The 21,496-nt window shown below is 42.2% G+C and overlaps 1 protein-coding gene across 2 annotated transcripts in view; it reads right to left on the bottom strand.

Moving 5' to 3' along the window:
- The window catches only part of GRAP2 (GRB2 related adaptor protein 2), a 544,466-nt gene that overhangs the window by 450,976 nt on the left and 71,994 nt on the right, over nt 1–21,496 (bottom strand). Inside the window, exon 2 of one of the 2 annotated variants that reach the window (XM_069652932.1) lies at nt 1,826–1,883. The exons of the other annotated variant lie outside the window; for it this stretch is intronic. The gene's annotated coding sequence lies outside the window, so the exon portion shown is untranslated. The remainder of the gene's footprint in view (nt 1–1,825; nt 1,884–21,496) is intronic. 2 annotated transcript variants of the gene reach the window in all.

The following is a 21,496-nucleotide window of genomic DNA, read 5'->3' on the forward strand; positions in this document are numbered from 1 at the left end:
CCATGTCATATTTATCTTCTTTGATAAATTCTGTGCATCCAAGCATATACGCTGTTCATCAATGATCTGCATCTATTGTAAAATATTGTTTTCCATACAAAGTAAGGATTATGTTCTGGCTTTAATTATATCAGCTACAGTGGGCACATGGCTTTAATGTCAATGACAGGAAGCTCAGTTGAGTTGTAGCTTTGATGAATTGTGGCTTCGGTGTGTGTCAAAATGATACACAAGACTCTGTTCTTTATAGAGCCAGAAAACATTGAAGCATAAGCTTTGCAACATGTACAACTCTCAAGGGATAAATGATCCTCCCTGAAGTGATAGGTTGAAGAATAACGTGGTTTCAGCCAGCTATAAATGCTACCTGCAAAATACATTGAGGGTGCGCTGTTAAGATAATTTTTCTCTAAAGGTCTCTTTCACTATGTGGCAACGGCAGTCTTGGTACGAAGGACTGTGGCATTAGGTATGCCTGTGGCTGCCACTATAGCATGCAATGCCAAAATGATGATCTCTTGAATTTGGGTGGAATCTCAACAACAAGGATTCTGACGTCCCTAATGCCCTCATTCTTCTGGACATCTCAGTAGCTCTCAACACAAGCCACAAATCCTAATCAACAGACTAGCTGAACAAGGATGGTGCAACCAGCATTAACATGGATTATCTCATTTCTATCAAACAGAACGGAAACAAACAAGCTGCCTCCTTTCACAATAACCCTGCTGAGCCTGCCATGCTGCATCCCTCAGAAATCAAGCCTGTTCAATCTCCTTTCCAAATCTACAGGGCTCCATTTTTTAATATACTCAACAAACAAGAAATTACTTATTACAAGCATGTACATAAATACTGACCTGCCTAAACTGAACAATACAACCTGCTACTAGCACCTGCCTGTAAGAGATGGGACCGTGCCCTATTGCAAACAACCCACTTTTCTCTGGAACTCCAAATCAAAGTACTGATAAAAAAGTGTTTTTCCCAACTAAAACCTATCTGTTGCACCATGCCATAGCTGTTGGTCCTACACACAGATCCCTTGTGGCCCTCAAGCTCGCACTATCAAGTTTGGACTATGCCAAATGCCACTACATAGCCATCCATGGTTACCTTTTTAACTGGCTCTAGATAAATAAAAATGTTGTAGCAAGACTCCAACAGAGACTGAACAGATTGTAATACATCACTCTATCCCTTCTCAACCTGTGCTGGCCTCCTGTCAAACACTGGATTCAATTCAAAACACTCTATATATGCCACTGAACCAACCCACTACAGAGAACTCCAAGCAATCATGGAGAAATGTACCTCTTATATCCTTGGAAAGACGTTATGTTCACGGCTGCCTTAGCGAGGATTCCCCTGTACAACAGGAAAAGGCACAGAGGTACCATCCTTGCATTGATGTCCATTATCTTCTGGAATTCCATGACCAGACAATTAAGCATAGAGGATGACAGTGTTACTGCCTGGAACTGCTGAATACCTGGCTCTTTTCACATGTTTAAGACAAAACACACCACTGCAGCTACTGCACATTATGCCATCGCTGGCAAAAAGCTCTGGCATAATCTACCCATGTTACCCAATCCCACCAACATCTAACCAACATCACTGTGTACACTGTATAACGTACCAAAGCATATGCGCACCATTTAATTCAGATATCCCACCAGTGGTCCATTGAGTTGGAACCTCAGACACCAGAAACAGCAAGCATGAACACCTTTTTGGTACGTCTTATTCAACTGGTCAGGAAACAATGCACACCACCAAATTCATAGGATAGCGACCCTCAACTTGGACATAAGCCACTCACCACGAACATGAACCAGATGTCCTACAAGTCTGACAGTAAAATCAGGAAAGTCTGATACCTGTAAAAGAAGAACAAATATGTATGTACGCATCAGTACTGCTTATTCACAAGGTAGTGCCAAACACGCAAACCTTGCTTTAAAATACACCCCAACGTTGATATCTCACCACCAGGTCATGTAACAGAATCCCCAAGTGTCCCTCATTGAAGCTAAAGAGCTGCAGATATTGTGTGTATGTAATTGCTATCATTATTTGTACGGTTTGCAACTTATTTTTTATTTATTCATATTTATTTGTAATCAGTTATAAAACTTTTACAAAATACAATTTAACTAGAAAATGAAAATTATAAATCACAGTCAATGGCAACATATAAATTCATCTCTAACATTATCCCAAATATTAAAAATTAAATGTTGGACATTCACGTAATTGGCTAAACACTAAATATGATACATTTTAAAGTCTTGTATAAAACAATAATTAAATGCATGATACAAAATATTAAATGAATAGAGGTAAAAGCTAGACCATAGTCTGGACAATTAAAACACCTTTAAATTCATTATCCGAATGGGAATATTGAATGTTCTGCCCTTATTCATTAAAAAAAGATCGTTACCCTCACTCTTTATCATTTTCCAGGAGCTTTGTACATATAATTCCCCATAGCCTGAATAAAGTTAGATGCATGTTCACATTATCCGTATTCAAGCAATTTGCCCAAAATGCATCCGTTTGAATGGCCTCGTAACAATGCACAAAATTACCAAATGTGGTCATAATCTCTGGGCCCAGCCCCGCACATTCTGTAAACAAATGTTGTGTCGTCTCCAAATGCACACTGCTCTTACAGATCCTACATGTGCGTGCTAATCGGGGTATCTTGTATCTAGCTCCAAATTTAACCCATACAGGCAGTTGATTAATTCTTAATCTCAAACGAAAATTCCTAGCCACAATGCTAGGACATAATATCAGATATCTCTGAGGTTTGAGGTATCAATGGGCAACCATGTCCACGTCTTTATGGGATCTTAAACTACTAAGATACTCACTATTCTTAGTCCAATCGCATTGACGTGTTTTATTTTTTAACATACATTTCAACACTCTATTACTTTGGCCCTGATTAAATTCCGAAACCCAGCCAATATTTTGAAACCACTTCATCATAAGATTCTTAAAATCTTTACCTTTGTGCCTAATACTGTCATGATCATTTATAGCCATCAATCCTAAAAGCTGACATTTCGGGTTCACATTAATTTTCAAATAAAGTATCCCCTGGTTTATTCTAACCCAGCATTTTAAGGACACCAAGCCCAGCACCAGCCTTATATACTCTATTGATGTAGACTGTGCCAGACCCAGAATCCTTCTCCAGAAATAGCTCTCAATGACATCAAGCCACCTAAAATCAACCACTGCCAATGCATCCAAATTGTATAAAACCATAGTACAGAGACATTGATTATACAATGTCAGCACCCCTTCTAGGGAAAATCCATCGGTCTGGTTTGCAAACCTGTGAATCAGGTTATTTCTAACCTGATTCTTGGCCTTAATGCCCTCACTTTCTTTTATATAATTATATGCACATGACAAGCTCATCCTTAATCCCAGATATGGCGATTTATCCACCCTTTCTATAATACCGAGACTTGTACTAAACAAGGGACATTTAATACGTTTAGAGGCGACAACCATAATCTTCGTTTTTTCCATGTGTATCACGAGTTTGTTATTATTAGTATATTCCACACATTTTTAAAACATATCCTTGCACCTCTCAATGGGCCTCATTACAACCCTGGCGTTAAGGGGTTAACGGCGCCGTAAAAGGCTGCGGCACCGTTAAACCCTTAACGCCAGATTCCCAATTTAACGCCTGCTTTTTGCAGGCGTTAAAGTCCAAGGCGCTAAGCGATCTTGGTGCTAATTACGGCACCGTAATTTACGGTGCCGTAATTAGCGCCTTTCCCATTCCCATTGTGCCCTATGGGCCAAAAATGGGAATGGGGAAGGGGCCATGGTGAATGGGGAATTACCGCCCCGCCAACCTTGTAATGGGGTCGGTAATTCCGCCATCCACCATGGCGGAATCCGGCATGGACCATGGTGCTAATAGCACCATGGTCCAACGCCAGGGTCGTAATGAGGCCCAATGTATAATTAAACAGTGCAAGATCATCCGCATAAAGAATACACAGAACATTGCAGTTACCAACTTTAGGGCAACATCCCAAAGTCTCTCCAAAAATTAGTGGAAGGTCGGCAGTATACAGGCAGTACAATAACGGTGCCAAAGTCCATCCCTGTTTAACCCCAGGTGCAGGTATGTATCGGAGCTGACAATCTACTCTTATCATTCAATCGCACCCGCACAGAGGTTTCATGATGTAAACATTTAAGAACGCAAAGCAACCACGTTGGACAGCCCCAATTTTCCAATTTAGCCCAAAGCTTTTCACGACATACCCCGTCAAAGGTGGCCCTAAAATCCACAAATATTGTGTACAGGGCCGCTCCCCCCTGTGCAGAAGCATCCCGATACACGCTATCCATCACTCGTATGTTATGAACAGTGCCACATCCGGGTCTAAATCCTGTCTGCGCATAACTCAGGATCCACCCACTGTTGCTAAGCATCCAAAACAAACTCTGCAAATAATTTCCCCAAAGTATCAAGCATGTGTTGTGATGAATCATGGGAATTCGTCCCCTCTGCCCAAGGGGGAGCCACCCCCTTTGGGACTAGCGAGGTGTGCCGGCTAACCTGAAAATCCACTAGGTGACAGGGCAAGCGGATCCCAGCAGGGGTGACCCCCCGCCCCCCTTAGAGGACAGGCAATCCCTAACCCTAAACAGGAATGCTTGTTATCCTTCCTTCTCTCACGAAACTGAAAGCTTTTTTGGTTATATGAGTTATTCTGTATAATGACTTACCACTACCTACACCAATGGCTGGTAAGGTTTCTGACACGTTTCAGGCACTATCCACACGTCATAAGAGAGAGCGGAGAACAGACCCACCCGTGCTTGTGTGGAGGATAACAACCCAATCAGCATTGCTACATGAGAGCAGAGAAGCCTGCAGAGCTGCAGAGGCGGAGAGAGCTCCTCCTGGGAGGTGTGGCAAGGAGAGGCCAGTGCATGCCCGGCATTTCACAAAGAAGCGAGGTCAAATTTGCAGAACAACCAGAGAAGCCAGCCCACGAGAGTCCCAAGCAGTGGAGACCCCTAAGCGGTGAGCAATAGGCATAATGAGTGCTTGGGGGCCAGAAAAGTGAAGGAACGGAAACGCAAAGAAGCACAAGGAGGTCCAGAGGAAGAGAGAAGATGAACATGCTGAAAACAGAGAAAACGTGGGGGTGAATAGAGGGAGACAAGCGACGCAAGATAGGGAGGGGCTAAGCTAGGATAAGACTTAAATATGATACAAAGAAAATATAGGGGAAAAAAGTCATAGGGGAAAAAAGAAATAGAAAGAAGAGACTAGGTAATAAAGGAGAGAGGAGGAAATGAGAAGAGAAGACGAATTGTAGAGTTGAAGACCAAGCGTAGAGGGTTGAGATGGGAGGAAGGAAGTCTGAAAAGCCGAGCAGAGCACTAATCAAGACGGGAGAGGATAGAAGAAGTAATCAAAAGTTTAGCTTTATAAAAAGATAAGTAAGGACGAATCTTGCGGATTTTGAAAAGAAGGAAGAGACAAGTACAGGCAGTCAAGGGAATATGGGAGGCAAAGTTTAAGGAAGAGTCAAAAATAAAACCAAGGTTATGGCCAAAGAGGAGAAAGGAAGAAGCCAGGGGAAAAAAGAAGCCCAGAGGGAGAAGAGAGAGGTGGGGGAGAAACTGGATGGAAGGATCTTGGTTTTTGAGGGAATAAGGTGGCGAAAGGGTAATGCATCCACCCTTGAACGGCAGAGAGGCAGGATGAGATGGAGGCATGAAAACAGTCAGAAAAGGTAGGAAAAGAAAAGAATATTTGTGAGTCGTCTGCATAGAAGTGAGAGGAAATATTGAATGATTCAACAAAAGAATAAAGGGCAATAGTGTGGATGGAAAAAATAAGGGGGCCAAAAACTGCACCTTGGGGAAAACCATGCTGTAGAGGCTGGGGAGAAGTGTGACCAGCCCAAGATACAGAAAAAGTGGTTAGAGAGCTAGGAACGGAATCAAGTAATAACGGAAGTGGATAGCCCAAGTGCAGAGAGTGAAGAAAGGAGAGTGGGATGATCCCCTGTCCATGTCACAAGTTGTTGAGAGGTCACGAAGAATAAGTATTGAAGAGGGTGTATTGTGATGAGACGAAAGGAGAGAATTTGTAACATGAAGAAGGGTGGTTTCCAGGGAGTAAGCAGGGCGAAAACCGGAATGAGTCTGCGGAAGAAGAGAGTGAAGTTTAAGGTGTATGGAAATCTGAGTGTAAACAGCCCATTCTAGCAGTTTGAAGACCTGGGGCATAATGGCAATGGGTCTGTAATTGTTGGTGAAATTAGGGTCCAGGGATAGCAGCTTCAGAAATGGCCGTTTGAGGGCATGTATTAGGAGAGAGGAGAAGATTCCTTCAGAGAATGACGACTTGATGATATAATTGTTGGAAAAAGAAACTCAAGAAACTAATGAATGACTGAGAATGCTATGTGATCCGCAATGGAGTTAGTGGGTTTACTGGTGGAGAGTAGTCTTTGTACATGTAGTGTGACACCGGAATTCGAAAGCGTTACTAGGGTGTTAGGTGTGGCAAGCAAAGAATGTGGGTGCTCACTCAGTAGCAGTTGTAGAGTGGTAGGCCCTTCTATCTGAAATTACTTTTCATTACAGGTAGTGGGCAATTAATTGGTATGTTCAGCAGAGAGAGGAATGGGTGTTTCTATGGCTTGAGGTGAGAGATGGTTTTGAACAGCTTTAAACAGTTAGCATGTGCTTAAATGTGAGATGAAAAAATATTTTGTTTGCAAAAACAGATGTATTTATGGTACAGTGTAATGCTGTTGACGATTTTTCCTCCATTTGATTTCTAGGGCTCGTGTAAAAGTACTTAAGTACTTAAGATGTGCAATGGCTCTTCAGGAGTGACGTCTACCTCAGAGTAGTTCAAGGTCATTTGATTGTACAAAACCAAGGTCTTGCGATCCCCAGATTTAAGCTTCAATCTGCTGGAGGCGCCAGCTTCCCTGTCCTGGCAGCCAAGCTCTGGAACACCGTACCACTTCTGATCAGAACCCTACCGTCATTCAACCAATTCAAACACAAAACCAAGCTTTGGTTAGTCACTTCCTACTAACAACTGCTCATCTTTATTGAATGGGCCAGCTGGGACCCTACTTGCACTGATGATCAATGCCTGATCTGTAACGCCTACTGTTTACTTGTTGCAATCGGTCGGGACTATTGTGATTATATGTAATGTACTGCTCCCTTACTTGTAAATATTATGTAATTGCTTGACTAAGATATGCGCCCGGTTGCCCTTGGGCCTGGCCTGCGCTATATAAATAAAATAAATACAAATACAAATACAAATACCAATTCTGAGAGAAGACATTCGTAGGTATTGTGATAAAGGGCCCATCACAAGTTGGGCGGTAACGCCGGCACTATTAGCTTTGGCGCTAATAGCCCTACCGCCGAACCCCCCGGCGCTATTAGCGCCGGATCACGGGTTTGGTGGAAGGGTTATTGCCCATTCCCCATTGGGCCCATTCAGGAATTCCTCATTCCCCATTGGGCCCAATGGGGAAAATGTGTGCTATTACCGCCGGCGGATTTCCAGCTGGCGGTAATCGTGCCGAAAATCGGCAATTTTGCAGCGGATTTCCCCCCAGCACAGAGCTGGGGGGAAATCCGCCAAAGCCATGATCTGACGGACCCTTAAATGCGGCAGTAATAGCGCTACTGCCAGACTCGTGATGAGGCCCAAAGTCTGCTGACTGGTTCAGGAGACATCTAGATGTGTTAGCAAGAGGGTCAGGTGGCTACCCAAGCTAGCGGATGATGGCTGCATGGATGGAATGAGGAGGATCTACCGATCACTCAGCTTCATCCATCTCATGGCAGGAGATGGTCCCATATGCCCTATGGGCAATGATCTTTTGAGAGTCTCAGCTTTGGTACTGGGGAGTGTGAATCTGAAGGACAATAATTATATAATTATGAATTATAATTCTTCTTTTATAACATGCTTCATACCAGAGATTTGTTTCCAAGCAAGGGATTGGGATTCAAACCTGTGTTGCCCTGCACTGTCTTGCTTCCAAGACAAACGCATTGCCCCTGAGCTATCCCCCTCGCCAATGTTACCATGCTATGCCTGTGTGCAATTCCTGGCCATCTAAGCGTTCTGGAAGCTGACGCGTATGTTTGGACTGTCCCTTTGAAAGGATGTTGGTGAAAGGATGTCTGTGCACCCCTCTTGCTTTGCATCTGTTCTTCCATTTAAAAAAAAATCCTTATTGGTTGTTTGTACTTCTGCATTTGTGCACCCTTCCTGCTTTGCATCTGTGCCTCCATTTCTTGTTTTTAAATCATTTTTTGGTTGGGTGTACTTCTACATCTGTGCACCCCTCTTGCTTTGCATCTGTGCCACCATTTTTAAAAATCGTTTTTTGGTTGTGTGTACTTCTACATCTGTGCACCCCTCTTGTTTTGCATCTGTGCCTCCATTTTCTGAAAATCGTTTTTGGTGGTATTTTGAAAGAATCGTCTTTGGTTGGGTGTACTTATACATCTGTGCACCTCTCCTGCTTTGCATCTGTGCCTCCATTTTTAAAAATCATTTTTGGTTGTGTGTACTTCGACATCTGTGCACCCCTCTTGCTTTGCATCTGTACATCAATTTTTAAATATAGTTTTTGGTTGTGTGTACTTCTACATCTGTTCACACCTCTTGCTTTGCATCTTTGTCACCATTTTTAAAAATCGTTTTTGGTTGTGTGTACTTCTACATCTGTGCACCCCTCTTGCTTTGCATCTGTACCTCAATTTTTAAATATAGTTTTTGGTTGTGTGTACTTCTAAATCTGTTCACACCTCTTGCTTTGAATCTTTGCCACCATTTTTAAAAATCGTTTTTGGTTGTGTGTACTTCTACATCTGTGCACCCCTCAATTATTATTTTTTTTTTTAATCGTTGGTTGTGTGTGCTCTTGTCTATTGAAACTCTATTCCTTTCGGGATTGCATTTATACCTAATGACTACTTCTGCTAGGCCACCTGGTGGGTCTAGCTTGATCTGTGCTGTGCAGCCACTCTTCTCTCATTCCCCGGCTAACGTCTGCCGTCAACATGTCTCTCTACCACTCCCCCATCTACTCTAACTGCTACACTATAACCAATCCCCCCCTCTCTCATGAAGTCTGGCAGGAATACGCACAAAAAAGACATCTTGAGTGCAAACCCTGGACTTCCCATTGCAGACACCTATCTCAGGCTTCCTCTAGAGAGGTTTTCACTGATATCCTCTTCTCTGTCCCCTCTCCAGATCTTTGGACCCCCATCTCATCTCCACTCTCTCTCCTTCCACATCCTCAACCAATACCGGTGGCACCAAGTGGGTAGTCCTCGTGGCTGGCTTCTCATCTTCACATTGCTACGTTAATGTCTATCACACAGGCAATATCCTGGTTCAGGGTCCACAACCCAACTTCCTTCTCTTGACCTGATCCTGCCTTCTCTCATTATCTTCCTTCCTTCTCCTGCATCTCCCCCAACTACTCTCGCTCTCCCTCCGCAGACAGGTGTACCACACCCCTGTACCCCATCTCAGAAAACCTTCAAAGGCAGAGACCTCCTCCATCTTGGGACTCAACGCCTACTCTGCCAACAAACATACCACTGACATCTGCCTAATTCTTGAAGACACTGACCTGGACCATCTCGCTCTTACTGAGACTTGGTTCAATGCCAGCTGAGTCACTACTTTTGACTTCCCACTCCCTGACGGCTTCAAATTCATCTCAAAGCCTCAACCTCACCGCACTTGCAGGGGGTTTACTTAATCTTCCCTAAGTGGGTTCCACCTCCATCTTGCCCACCCAGCTCTACTCTTTCTTTGAGAGTCTGGTTTGCAAGTTGGTCATCACTCCCATCTCCACCCTGACCATTGCTACCATTTACTGGTCTCCGTATGCCACCACCCTGTTCCTCTCTGAATGGGCTGACTTCTGTTCTTCCTTACTTTCATCCACTTCCAACCTCCTCCTCCTGGGCGATTTCAACATCTAAATGGACTCCCCTTGCTCTGCATCCACTCACTTCACTGACCTCTACACCTCTCTTTCCCTCTCTATTCTCCCTTCTTTGTCCAAACCACTCAGCTGGACAAACTCTGGACGCCCTCATACACTGTGACCTCTCTCTCTCTCCCCCCTCTAGTTACCCCTCCCTCCTGGTCAGACCATTCTCTCCTCTCCTCCAAGCTGGATCCTCTGACCGCCCCCCAAAAGCCCCTCCAACCTCGTTCACTAACATCCTCCCAATGAAACGAGTGTCAGCTGCTGCCTTCGGTTCCACCTTCATTCACCCTATCTCCCCTTCCTCTGACTCTACCTCTGACTCTGCTCTCAGCAACCACCACCTGTCTATCACCAATACTCTTGACATTCTTGCCCCAGTCATGAGGATCCGCCTGAAACCTGCCTCTAAGTGTAACACCTGGTACAACTCCAAATATGTGGCGCTGAAACGAAAGTGCAGGGCGGTGGAGCAGAAGTGGCATACCTCAGGCTCATCCTCTGACAAACTGACCTGCCTCTTGCTCCAAAGGCAATACAGACTCTCCATCCATGCCAAGAAAAGAGTCCACATACAGGCTCGGGTTGCCTCTGCATCCAAGTACATGGCTGAACTCTTCAAGATCTGCAGGGAACTAGCCAACTCTTCTGCAGTCTCCTACTCCCCTTCTCCTTCCCAGGCCCTCTGCAACGCACTGGCCACACACCTCGCCACCAAAACCCAGAACATCCTGAACACCCTTGCTACCCACCCTCCCAACCCACCCCACACCCTCATGCCTCCTTTAGCCCCTCACCTTCCTCCTTCTTCCTTCCCCTCCTTCTCCCCTGTCTCCTGAAGACGTTACCAGAGTTGTCCAGGCCATGAAGGTCTATTCTAAACAGGTTTCCCCTTGCTCATCTAGGACCATCAAGGATAACATTGGCTCTCTTGCCCCTGCTCTCACTGATTTCTCCAATCACTCTTTTTTCACGGGATCTTTCCCCTCGACCCTTAAGCACTCCCTTGTGCGCCCACTCCTGAAAAAGCCTTCAGCAAACCCTACCTGCCCTGCCAACTACCGCCCTATTTCCATCACCCCCTTCCTGGGGAAGCTGCTGGAGAAGCTGGCCGTGCCCCAACTCAACTCACACACCAAACTTGTTGTTGGTCTCCACAACCATCAATCTGGATTCCGAGCATCCAGAGGCGGGGAAACTGCTCTTCTGAGCACCCATGAAGAACTGCTCGCATTTCTGGACTCCAACTACCAGATGTCCTCATTCTTCTAGATCTCTCATCAGCCTTTGATACAATCAACCATTCCATCCTCATACAAAGGCCCTGTGATACCCTTGTTATATCGGAACGGGCACTGGACTGGCTGACATCCTTCCTAACTGACCGGTCTTGCCAAATCCTCCTGGGAACCTTCTCCTCTCCTACTTTCTTCTCCCCATGTGGTGTCCCCCAGGGCTCTATCCTCTCCCCTTGGCTCTTTAACATCTACCTAGCGCACCTTGCACACCTCAGCTCCTCCTTCTCCTCCAACTTCCAGTGTTACGCAGATGACACACTGCTCTTCTTCAAACTTCCTGCAGATCCTCTTGCACCCTCCATCATCCCTGACTACCTATCTGCCATCCAGTCCTGGTGCACCTCCAATGATCTCCCTCCTTCTTCCCTTCACATCCTCCTTAGGCTCTCCCCCTGCTCCCTCTCCTGTAGCCAGAAACCTTGGGGTCATATTTGACTCCTCTCTCTCCTTCGTGCCTCACACTCTGGACATTGCCAAGAAGCCCCACTTTCAGCTCTTCCTTCTCAAAGGAATTCTCCCCTTTCTCACTTTCCCCCAGAGGCTCAATGTTACCGCAGCCCTGGTTCTCTCTAGGCTTCACTATTGCAATAGCCACCTCCTCAATCTACCTTCTTCCACTCTGCAACCCCTCCAGCAACTCCAGAATAGGGCAGAAAGATGTATCCTTGGCCTTTATCCGAGGGGCCGCATCCCTCCTGCCCTAAAAAGTCTTCACTGGCTCCCAGTTGCTGCACTGATTAAATTCAAATCTCTCTGCATCATCCACAAGGCTGTCTGGGCCCAGGGACTACACTATCTTCAGCTTTATCGTACTAAAAAGTCTCCCTGTAGGCCACTGTGTTCCTCTGGAACGAACTCTTTGTATGTAAAGAGTTTTGCTAAACATGCGGTAGGTGGTTGATTGCTTTCCTCAGCTGGCTCCCTCCTATGGAACAGCCCCCCCTGACTCTGCGCCTTGAGCAGGGCTTTCTTAAATTCCGGAAGCTCCTCAAGACTTTCCTCTTTACCTCCTCCTTCCCTTCTTCTTTCCTCTGCTTATCCCACAGTTGCTGTGATTGGTGTCTGGTGCCCTTATGCATCCTTGGGGCCCCAGACCTCCCACACCCAATTGGATCAGCTGCTTTCTACCCTCAGCACTTCCCTTGGCACTCCCTCCGCCCTGGAGGTTTGGACTTACTCCTAACGTGGCTCCTGACTGTGTAGCACTCAACCACCCTAGCACTTCATCTGTGGCTCACCGATGAGCTCGGACTCCCCAGCACTTACCTCCTCTATCCTCTTCCTTGCTGCACTTGCACGTTCTGAATACTCACAAGGCATAGTAGATTCGTCCTTTCATCCGTTTCCCCAACGTTCTTATTAAATATTGTGTTTTGTATTGTATTTTATTTCACTGCCCTCGAGTATATGGCTGGACGGTGAGGGGGAGTAGGACCAGAAGTGGTGATGAGGGCAGTAGTCAGGACTGGGGCAGGGGAGGTGACAGAGGCCTTCAAAGCATTGCCATGTAAAAGTGTGCAGGCCGGAGAACCAAGCTAAGAGAAGAATCTGAAACTCTGGTGTAAGAAATTAGGAGAAAGTTTGCCATTACCTGCAACTGATTGCAGAGACTAGCTTGTGTTGGCAAATAATTATTTGTTGGAGGCTCATTTGTTAGAAACTAAGTAACAGGAAAGTGTCCCAAGCCTTGTAAATTTTACTAAGAAACCGTGAGATTTTCAGTTATGTAGAAAACAATAATTCTGAGTTTAATCTTGAAAGAACCTAATTTATTTTGCTAATAAAACCTGTTGTTACCAACGCCTCACTGTGGATGCCACTTGCTCTCCAGACAGTATCTACCATCTTGCTCAATTTGTGCGCAATCAAGTCCTCTCATCAAAGACTAGTAGGTCAGTTGAAGTGTTTAGTTATAGAACCTTAGCCATTGCACACTCTTGCTATAGTATTTATTTTGGAGTTGCCAGTAACAGACTAATGTTCTGTGGTAACGGCTTTAGTACTTTGGGTGTAACCTCTCCTTGGAAAACATTGTCTGACATGGACTCCCTGTACATGTAAGCTTTGTGGAACTATTCGTGAGGCATTTAATTTATAGTAAGTTGAGTCTTTACAGACACTCTGCAACACTTTTTGTAATAAATCAAACTGTTGCCAATTGTATGCACATTTTTTTGTTTAATTAGGTGATTTTGTAAAATTGAAGCCCTCTATGAGACACATGTTTCGGCATCTCTTGTGCTTCTTCAATCAGGGCAATAACTATTTGATTCCAAGCAGAATGTACATACATTGATCATTTTCCCCCATGTCCAAAATCAATTTAAGAAACGCATTAGATATGTAATATAAAATAAATGGAAAAATAAATAATAGACAATACCATTTTAGTTAAAAAAAAAGAAAAAGAAAAAAAAATATTAATCATGATGCCACAGAGATGAGGGGGGGAGCCGGGAAGGAGGATTTTAGGTAGATTGGAGAAAAATAAATTGAGGGGAGGGGGTAAGAGAAAAGGCAAAACAAATTAATAGGTGTAACTCTCTCTAAAATAGTCTATTAGCTTGTATCTCTAACAATTTGTTGTTACTGTCCACCTTAGTTTTATCTTCTGTAGCATTCTGACGTTAGTCATACAATATCTACTTATCAAATCTATTGTACATTCATCCCTTTTCACAATAAAGTCACTTCCAATTTTTAGCATTTGTTATTACTGTCTTTATCTTCTATAACATTCTGACGTTGGTCATACGGTTCATCTAATCCATTCTGTGTGTAAAGTTTATATTTACTTCATCCGATCTATTGTGCATGCATTCCTATTTACAATAAAGTAATATCTAATTTTTTGCATTTCTTGGATTCATTTGTGCTGCTATACCCGTTAAGGTGTCTTCTCATATAAGTTTAAAGGAATACTTAATGGTTCCCACCTCTTACCCTTTAGTTACTCAGTTGTTCATGTTTACTTCTCTGTATATCTCAGGTTAAATCCCTCCTAAATTAGGATAGTAATTTATATTAGCAAAAAGGCGTTCCATTTTTGATGCTGGTTCAAACAGTAATGGCATCATCTGTTTGTCTCTCTTTGTCTATTGCGTGCGTGGAAAGATTATGCGTTTCGTTAAATAACTTTTTTGGTAATGCAAAGCTCGGCGAATCTTGTCATTCTTTGTATAACCTATTTTCTGTGAATATTAGCGGTAGCCAAAAAGTGTCTAGCTAGGCGTTATATAGGTAGTGTAGTTCAGCATCTCATAAATGAAGTTTTTGTAAAGAATATACAAGCTTCGTCGCATCTAACGGCCATTGATTTAGCGTTCAGATGGCCGGCTGGTAACTAAGCGTTACGTACGTGGTGTACTTCAGCGTCTCATTAGTGAAGTTGGTAGTAAAATGGTATGTGGTTTATCACATCTAACGGCCATTGGTTATACATTTGGAGGGTCAGCTGGCAGCTAAGGGCTTACCAACAAACTCCTGTTCATGGTCCCACGCGTCGGCTTTTTACTCTGTCCTAGGATTCCTGGAAGCAGTTGTCTATGTTTATAGATATTGCCAAGGTTACGTCTAGTCCTTCTTCTATTTTAGTGCTCTGTTCAGAGCAGCAGCCACATTTTTGGATCATTGGTCGTATCGGTCCTGTATACTAGTGTATTTCGTCCCCTTGGTATACAGAGTTCGGATTTAGTCGCACCTTACAAATGTTTGTGCCACATTAAAAACAATTTATTTGTGAGATGATTATATTAATAATTAATTGTTCATTTTAATTTTGTTACATTTTCCCACTGCGTGATGTTTAAGGGTAAGGTTGAGGCGCATTAGCGATTTAATATTTAAGTGTTTCAAGTATAATTCTTTCATTATTCTAATGATTGGAATTTGTGGTTGCTAAGACACATCCATTATGGTTTTGTTGTTGGTCCTCTCGAATACTTTGATGAACTTATATTACAGGTCTGAAGTCTCTTACTCACAAATTCATTCTACACCGTACCTGTTATAAAGTCAGTTTTGTTAAATATGTTACATAATTATAGTATACACATTTTTTGTTGATACATAATTATCAAAGGTTCATAGCTATACATAGTTTTTCTGTGACACTGTTGAAGATGATGTAATATCAGCACATACATCAAGTATAAACAAGTTTGTTAAAACATTTTTGAAGGTTCTTGTTCCTTACAAGAAGGAAACCATTTCATTGTACGAGTTCAAACCCAGTTCAGTTGATCTGAAATGACAGATAAGTCTTTCTTCCATTTGTCTTAAATGCAGTTCCGTATCTCCACCCCACGCGACATAGGGTGACCTTCTATAGACCTATGAATCTTAGCTCTTTTTTATCACTCATTTGATGTTTCCGTTGCCAATGTTGTGCCAAAGGGAGTGTCGCCTCTTGACTCCCAATTAGCGATAAATGTTCTCGAATACAGGTTCTTAGTTCTCGTATTGTGCAGCCTATATAGATGTGTTAACAGGTGCACAAAATTGCATAAACCACAAATTTTGATCTACAATTGATGTTATCTTTTATCTTGAATTGGATCCCATTCGAATCTTTAAATAGGTCTGTGCCGGTTTGTGCTTATATACACATGGTGCATGTACCGCATTTTCTAAACGCAATCTCAGTTTGTTGTAACCATGAAGTATGACGTTGCTTGTTCTCCTCTGGGGGTAGTGACGGGCACAAGTTTATTTTTTAAAGTTTTAGCTTTCCTGAAGATTATAGATGGATGTTCTTCTACAAAATTGCAAATATGTGGGTCCAGTTTTAATAGGTGCCAATGCATCTTTAATATCTTCCTTATCATTTGGTTATTTTGACAAAAGGTAGTTATGAATTTGGCTTTATCCATTTCTTGGTCTCCTTTTTTCCTGGTTTGTTTTAGCAACCATAGACTATGTTTTCAAAGATGATTCAGCTTCACATTATCACTATGTAAATATGCGAAAGGAAATTCTTCTGTCTACCTTGGACAACAATGTTTTCATATTCGATAATCAATTTTATAAACAGAACAGAGGAGTAGCGATGGGCATCAAATATGCTCCAGCCCTAGCAAACCTGTTTATGGGCATGTTCGAAGATCAACATGTGTACAAAGGGTTATTCTATGGACATGTTATATAGAGGACGTGTTTTTAATTTGGAAAGTAACACCGATTGAATTGGAAAACTTTATGGCAAGAGTCAACAAACACCAAACAGGAATTGAATTGACTGGGATTTATGGTAGAGAAAGTATCAACTTCTTAGATTTAACAATCTATGTATCCAGAGAACACCTGATGACAAAAACGTATCATAAAGACACTCAAGTGAATTCGACAATCTACTCAAGTAGCTGCCACCATGAACCTGTTAAATGGAACATTCCTAAAGGTGAATTAGAAGAAATTGTGGTGACTCAAACATGTTTTAAACAGAATGTGATTTGCTATTTAACAGGTTTAAAGAAAGAGGTTACAGCACCAAATGCATTAAAGAAGCATATGACAAAGCCTACCAAACCACCAGAGAACAAACTCTAACACACACAAGGACAAAAGGAAACCAAGAAATGGATAAAATCAAATTCATAACTACCTTTTGTCAAAATAACCAAATGATTAGGAGGATAATAAAGAATAATTGGCTCCTATTAAAACTGGTACCACATATTGGCACTTTTGTAGAAGAACATCCATCTATAATCTTCAGGAAAGCTACAACTTTAAAAATAAACTTGAGCCTGTCACTTCTCCCAGAGGAGAACAAGCAACCTCAAACTTCATGGTTACAACAAACTAAGATTGGGTTTAGAAAATGTGGTACATGCACCATGTGTAGATACGCACAAACTGGCACAGACCTATTAAAAGTTTTGAATGGGATCCAATTCAAGATAAAAGATAACATTATTTGTAGATCAGAATTTGTGGTTTATGCTATTTTGTGCATCTGTAAACTCATCTATATAGGTAGCACAATACGAGAACTAAGAACCCATATTGGAGAACCTTTATCTCTAATTGGGAGTCAAGATGCCACTCTCCCTTTGGCACAAAATTGGCAACGGAAGCATCAAAAGAGTGATAAAAAAGAGATGAGATACATAGGTCTAGAGAAGGTCACCCTTGGTCGCAGGGGTGGAGAGAGGAAACTGCGTTTAAGACAAATGGAAGCAAGACTTATCTGCCGTTTCAGATCAACTGAACTGGGTTTAAACTCGGACAATGAAATGGCATCCTTCTTGTAAGGACCAAGAACCTTCAAAAATGTTTTAACAAACTTGTTTATACTTGATGTATATGCTGATATTACAACATATTCAACAGTGTCACAGAAATATTATGATAGATATGAATCTTTGATGATTATGTATCAACCAAAAATGTGTACACTATACATATTTAACAAACCTAACTTTATAACAGGTAAACAGGTACAGTGTAGAATGAATTTGTGAGTAAGAGACCCCAGACCTGTAATATAAGTTCATCAAACTATTCGAGAGGACCAACAACAAAACCATAATGGATTTGTCTTGGCAACCACAAATTCCAATCATTAGAATAATGAAAGAAATATACTTGAAACACTTAAATATTAAATCGCTAATGCGCATCAACATTACCCTTAAACATCATGCAGTGGGAAAATGTAATAAAATTAAAATGAACAATAGATTATTAATAAAATAACCATCTCACAAATAAATTGTTTTTAATGTGGCACAAACATTTGTAAGGTGCGACCAAATCCAAACTTCCTATACCAATGGGAAGAAATACACTAGCATACAGGACCGATACGACCAATGATCCCGAAATGGGGCCGCTGCTCTGAACAGAACACCAAAATAGAAGAAGGACTAGACGTAACCTTGGCAATGTCTATAAACATAGACAACTGCTTCCAGGCATTCCAAGACAGAGTAAAAAGCCGACACGTGAGACCATGAACAGGAGTTTGTAGGTAAGCCCTTAGCTGCCAGCCGACCATCCAAATGTATAACCAATGGCCGTTAGATGCGATAAACCACGTACCATTTCACTACCAACTTCACTAATGAGACGCTAAAGTACACCACGTACGTAATGCTTAGTTACCAGATGGCCATCTAAACGCTAAATCAATGGCCGTTAGATGCGGCAAAGCTTGTATATTCTTTACAAAAACTACATTTATGAGATGCTGAACTACACTACGTATAAAACGTCTAGCTAGACACTTTTTAGATACCGCTAATATTCACGGAATATAGGTTATACTAAGAATGACAGGATTCGCCGAGCTTTGCATTACCAAAAAAGTTATTTAACGACACGCAGAATCTTACTGCGCACGTAATATACAAAGAGACACAAACAGATGATGCCATTAACTGTTTGAACGAGCATCAAAAATGGAACGACTTTTTCATAATATAAATTACTGTCCTATTTTAGGAGCGATTTAACCAGTGATATACAGAGAAGTAAGCATGAACAACTGAATAGCTAAAGGGTAAGAGGTGGAAACCATTAAGTAGTCCTTTAAACTTATATGAGGTGACACCTTAACGGGTATAGCTGCACCAATTATTCCAACAAATGCAAAAAATTAGATATGACTTTATTGTGAATAGGAATGCATGCACAATAGATCGGATTAAGTAAATATAAAGTTTACACACAGAATGGATTGGATGAACCGTATGACCAACGTCAGAATGTTATAGAAGATAAAGACAGTAATAACAAATGCTAAAAATTGGAAGTGACTTTATTGTGAAAAGGGATGAATGTACAATAGATTTGATAAGTAGATATTGTATGACTAACGTCAGAATGCTACAGAAGATAAAACTAAGATGGACCGTAACAACAAATTGGTAGAGATACAAGCTAATAGACTATTTTAGAGAGAGTTACACCTATTAATTTGTACTGCCTTTTCTCTTATCCCCCACCCCTCAATTTATTTTTCTCCAATTTACCTAAAAACCTCCTTCCCGGCTTCCCCCGCCTCATCTCTCTGGCGTCATGATTAATATTTAATTTGTTTTTTTTAACTAAAATGTATCAATGCATATTATTTATTTTTACATTTATTTTATATTACATATGTAATGTGTTTCTTAAATTGATTTTGGACATGGGTGAAAATGACCAATATATGTACTTTCTGTTTGGAATAGAATAGTTATTGCCCTGATTGAAGAAGGCACAAGAGAGGCAGAAACATGTGTCTCATAGAGGGCTTCAGTTTTACAAAATCACCTAATTAAATACAAAAACTTGCATACAATTGGCAACAGTTTGATTTATTACAAAAAGTGGTGCAGAGTGTGTGTAAAGACTCAACTTGCATATACTATACAGAGTTGCGGAACTTTGTCTCAGTTGAATTTCCATGCAGCTGCGACACATGCTCAACTTTGAATGAAATAGGGTGCAGAACTCTTCAAGCTGGTATCCTACCAATTCCTCTTAATTTAGCATACTTTCATTTATAGTAGTTTGTCTCCTCTGGTTATCACCGTGAAATGAATGATCAGACTGAGTGGGTGAAGCAGACTCTTGAGGAATATTTATTTTCTCAATGCCTCTTTGATGACCTGAAATGTGAATCTCTCAAATGCAGAGTTTGACTGGAATGACTCTTCAGCGAAGGTGTTATCATTCTCTGTGTCCATGTTGTGCAACCATAGATCTTCCCAAATAAGTGCCATTGTGTGGAACAGTCTTTGTTTCTGAGTCTTTTTTACAGGAGATCCAAAGCGTTCACCTGTATTAGCCGAGTGGCTCTCTCAAGATGGACTCAAGTGCAAAGCTGATCGGTTAGGAGGTGTTGCTCCCAAAAACAGAATAGATGATACTCTTTCCTCCGGTTTTGACTATAAGGCAGAGTCCACAATTATTTTTGTATTTCTAGACACAGTGAATGTGCTTCTGTGTGAATCTGACAGTGCTTGGTCTTCTTTTACCCATAGTTGGAGGATTGATCTTGTATTTTATGTATCACAGTTGAAACTTGCTTACTGATGTTGTATTGCTCCACCACAGTGAAAGCAGTGGACGGGCATGATGCATTTGAAGTATCTTAGATGTGTGATGCTCAAAACACTCTGGGTCCTCTGCAGTATTTGGCACTCTGGAACGGCTTCCAGCAGATTGTGGGAACCTACTTCCTTTGACCATTCCCCCCATATTGATTAGTTGTGTGTATCGTCTGTTTACTGATGAAGAGTAGCTCGGTATGGGGAGGAGTATTATACTATGATACTTTCCAGTCAGTCTGCAAATCTGGTCCGCTTTGATTCCAGTACAGTCATGGGCATTGTGGCAGTCAGGACAGGAGCATTCCCCTCCCTTCCATGGGGGTATTAGGAATAGCACAGTGGTGTGTTCAGTGCAAGGAAATTGTTGTGTTGCAGCAGTGAGCAAAGTCCAGATTGTATGTTACCTTCTAGCAGAGGTGCTTCACTGTAAGAACTCTGACATGTTTCTCCCAATCCAGATTGCAGAGTAATTTCTATTCAGTGGGGCTTGTTCAGTGCCACCCTTGTCCTGTCATTGCTTGGTGCCCAGCAGTTAAACAGCTGGTGATAGGAGGAAGAACACGTTTGGAGAAAGAACCCCTCCACTGCACACAAAGAAACTTTCCTCACCCTGGCTAAAACATACAAAGCTGCCATCATAACCACAAAATCCTGCATCTACAGCACCAGAATCAGGGGGGCCAGCTCAAACACCAAAGTGCTCTTTAAAATCTTTAAAGAACTCGAATCCCCGTCTCCCTTTGTTGTTAGCTTCCCCTTGGACACAACCTGGTGTACCACTGTCCAATCGGCTCTGACTTACAGAACTACCAAGCTGAGAAGCAATACCATCCTCAAGAAAACCTTGCTTTCTGCCAAATCTGTCTCTCCTTCTCTTCCTGAAGTACTCCCTCCACCCCCATTACACTTTTGCCAAAGTCTCCCCCTCCGATGTTCACTCTATCATCCAACACCCTAAACCATCAAACTTCAAGGGCAACCTCTGCCGATCCCACATCATCAAAATCTGAGCTGAGTTCTGGGCTCCTATCATCTCCAAATTCATAAATGCTTCTTTTGACACTAGTTCTGTTCCCCTAGCCATCAAAGAAGA

The sequence above is a fragment of the Ambystoma mexicanum genome, chromosome 3q, assembly GCF_040938575.1.
Source record: "Ambystoma mexicanum isolate Mex_15411 chromosome 3q, UKY_AmexF1_1, whole genome shotgun sequence".
NCBI classification, from domain to species: Eukaryota; Metazoa; Chordata; class Amphibia; order Caudata; family Ambystomatidae; genus Ambystoma; species Ambystoma mexicanum.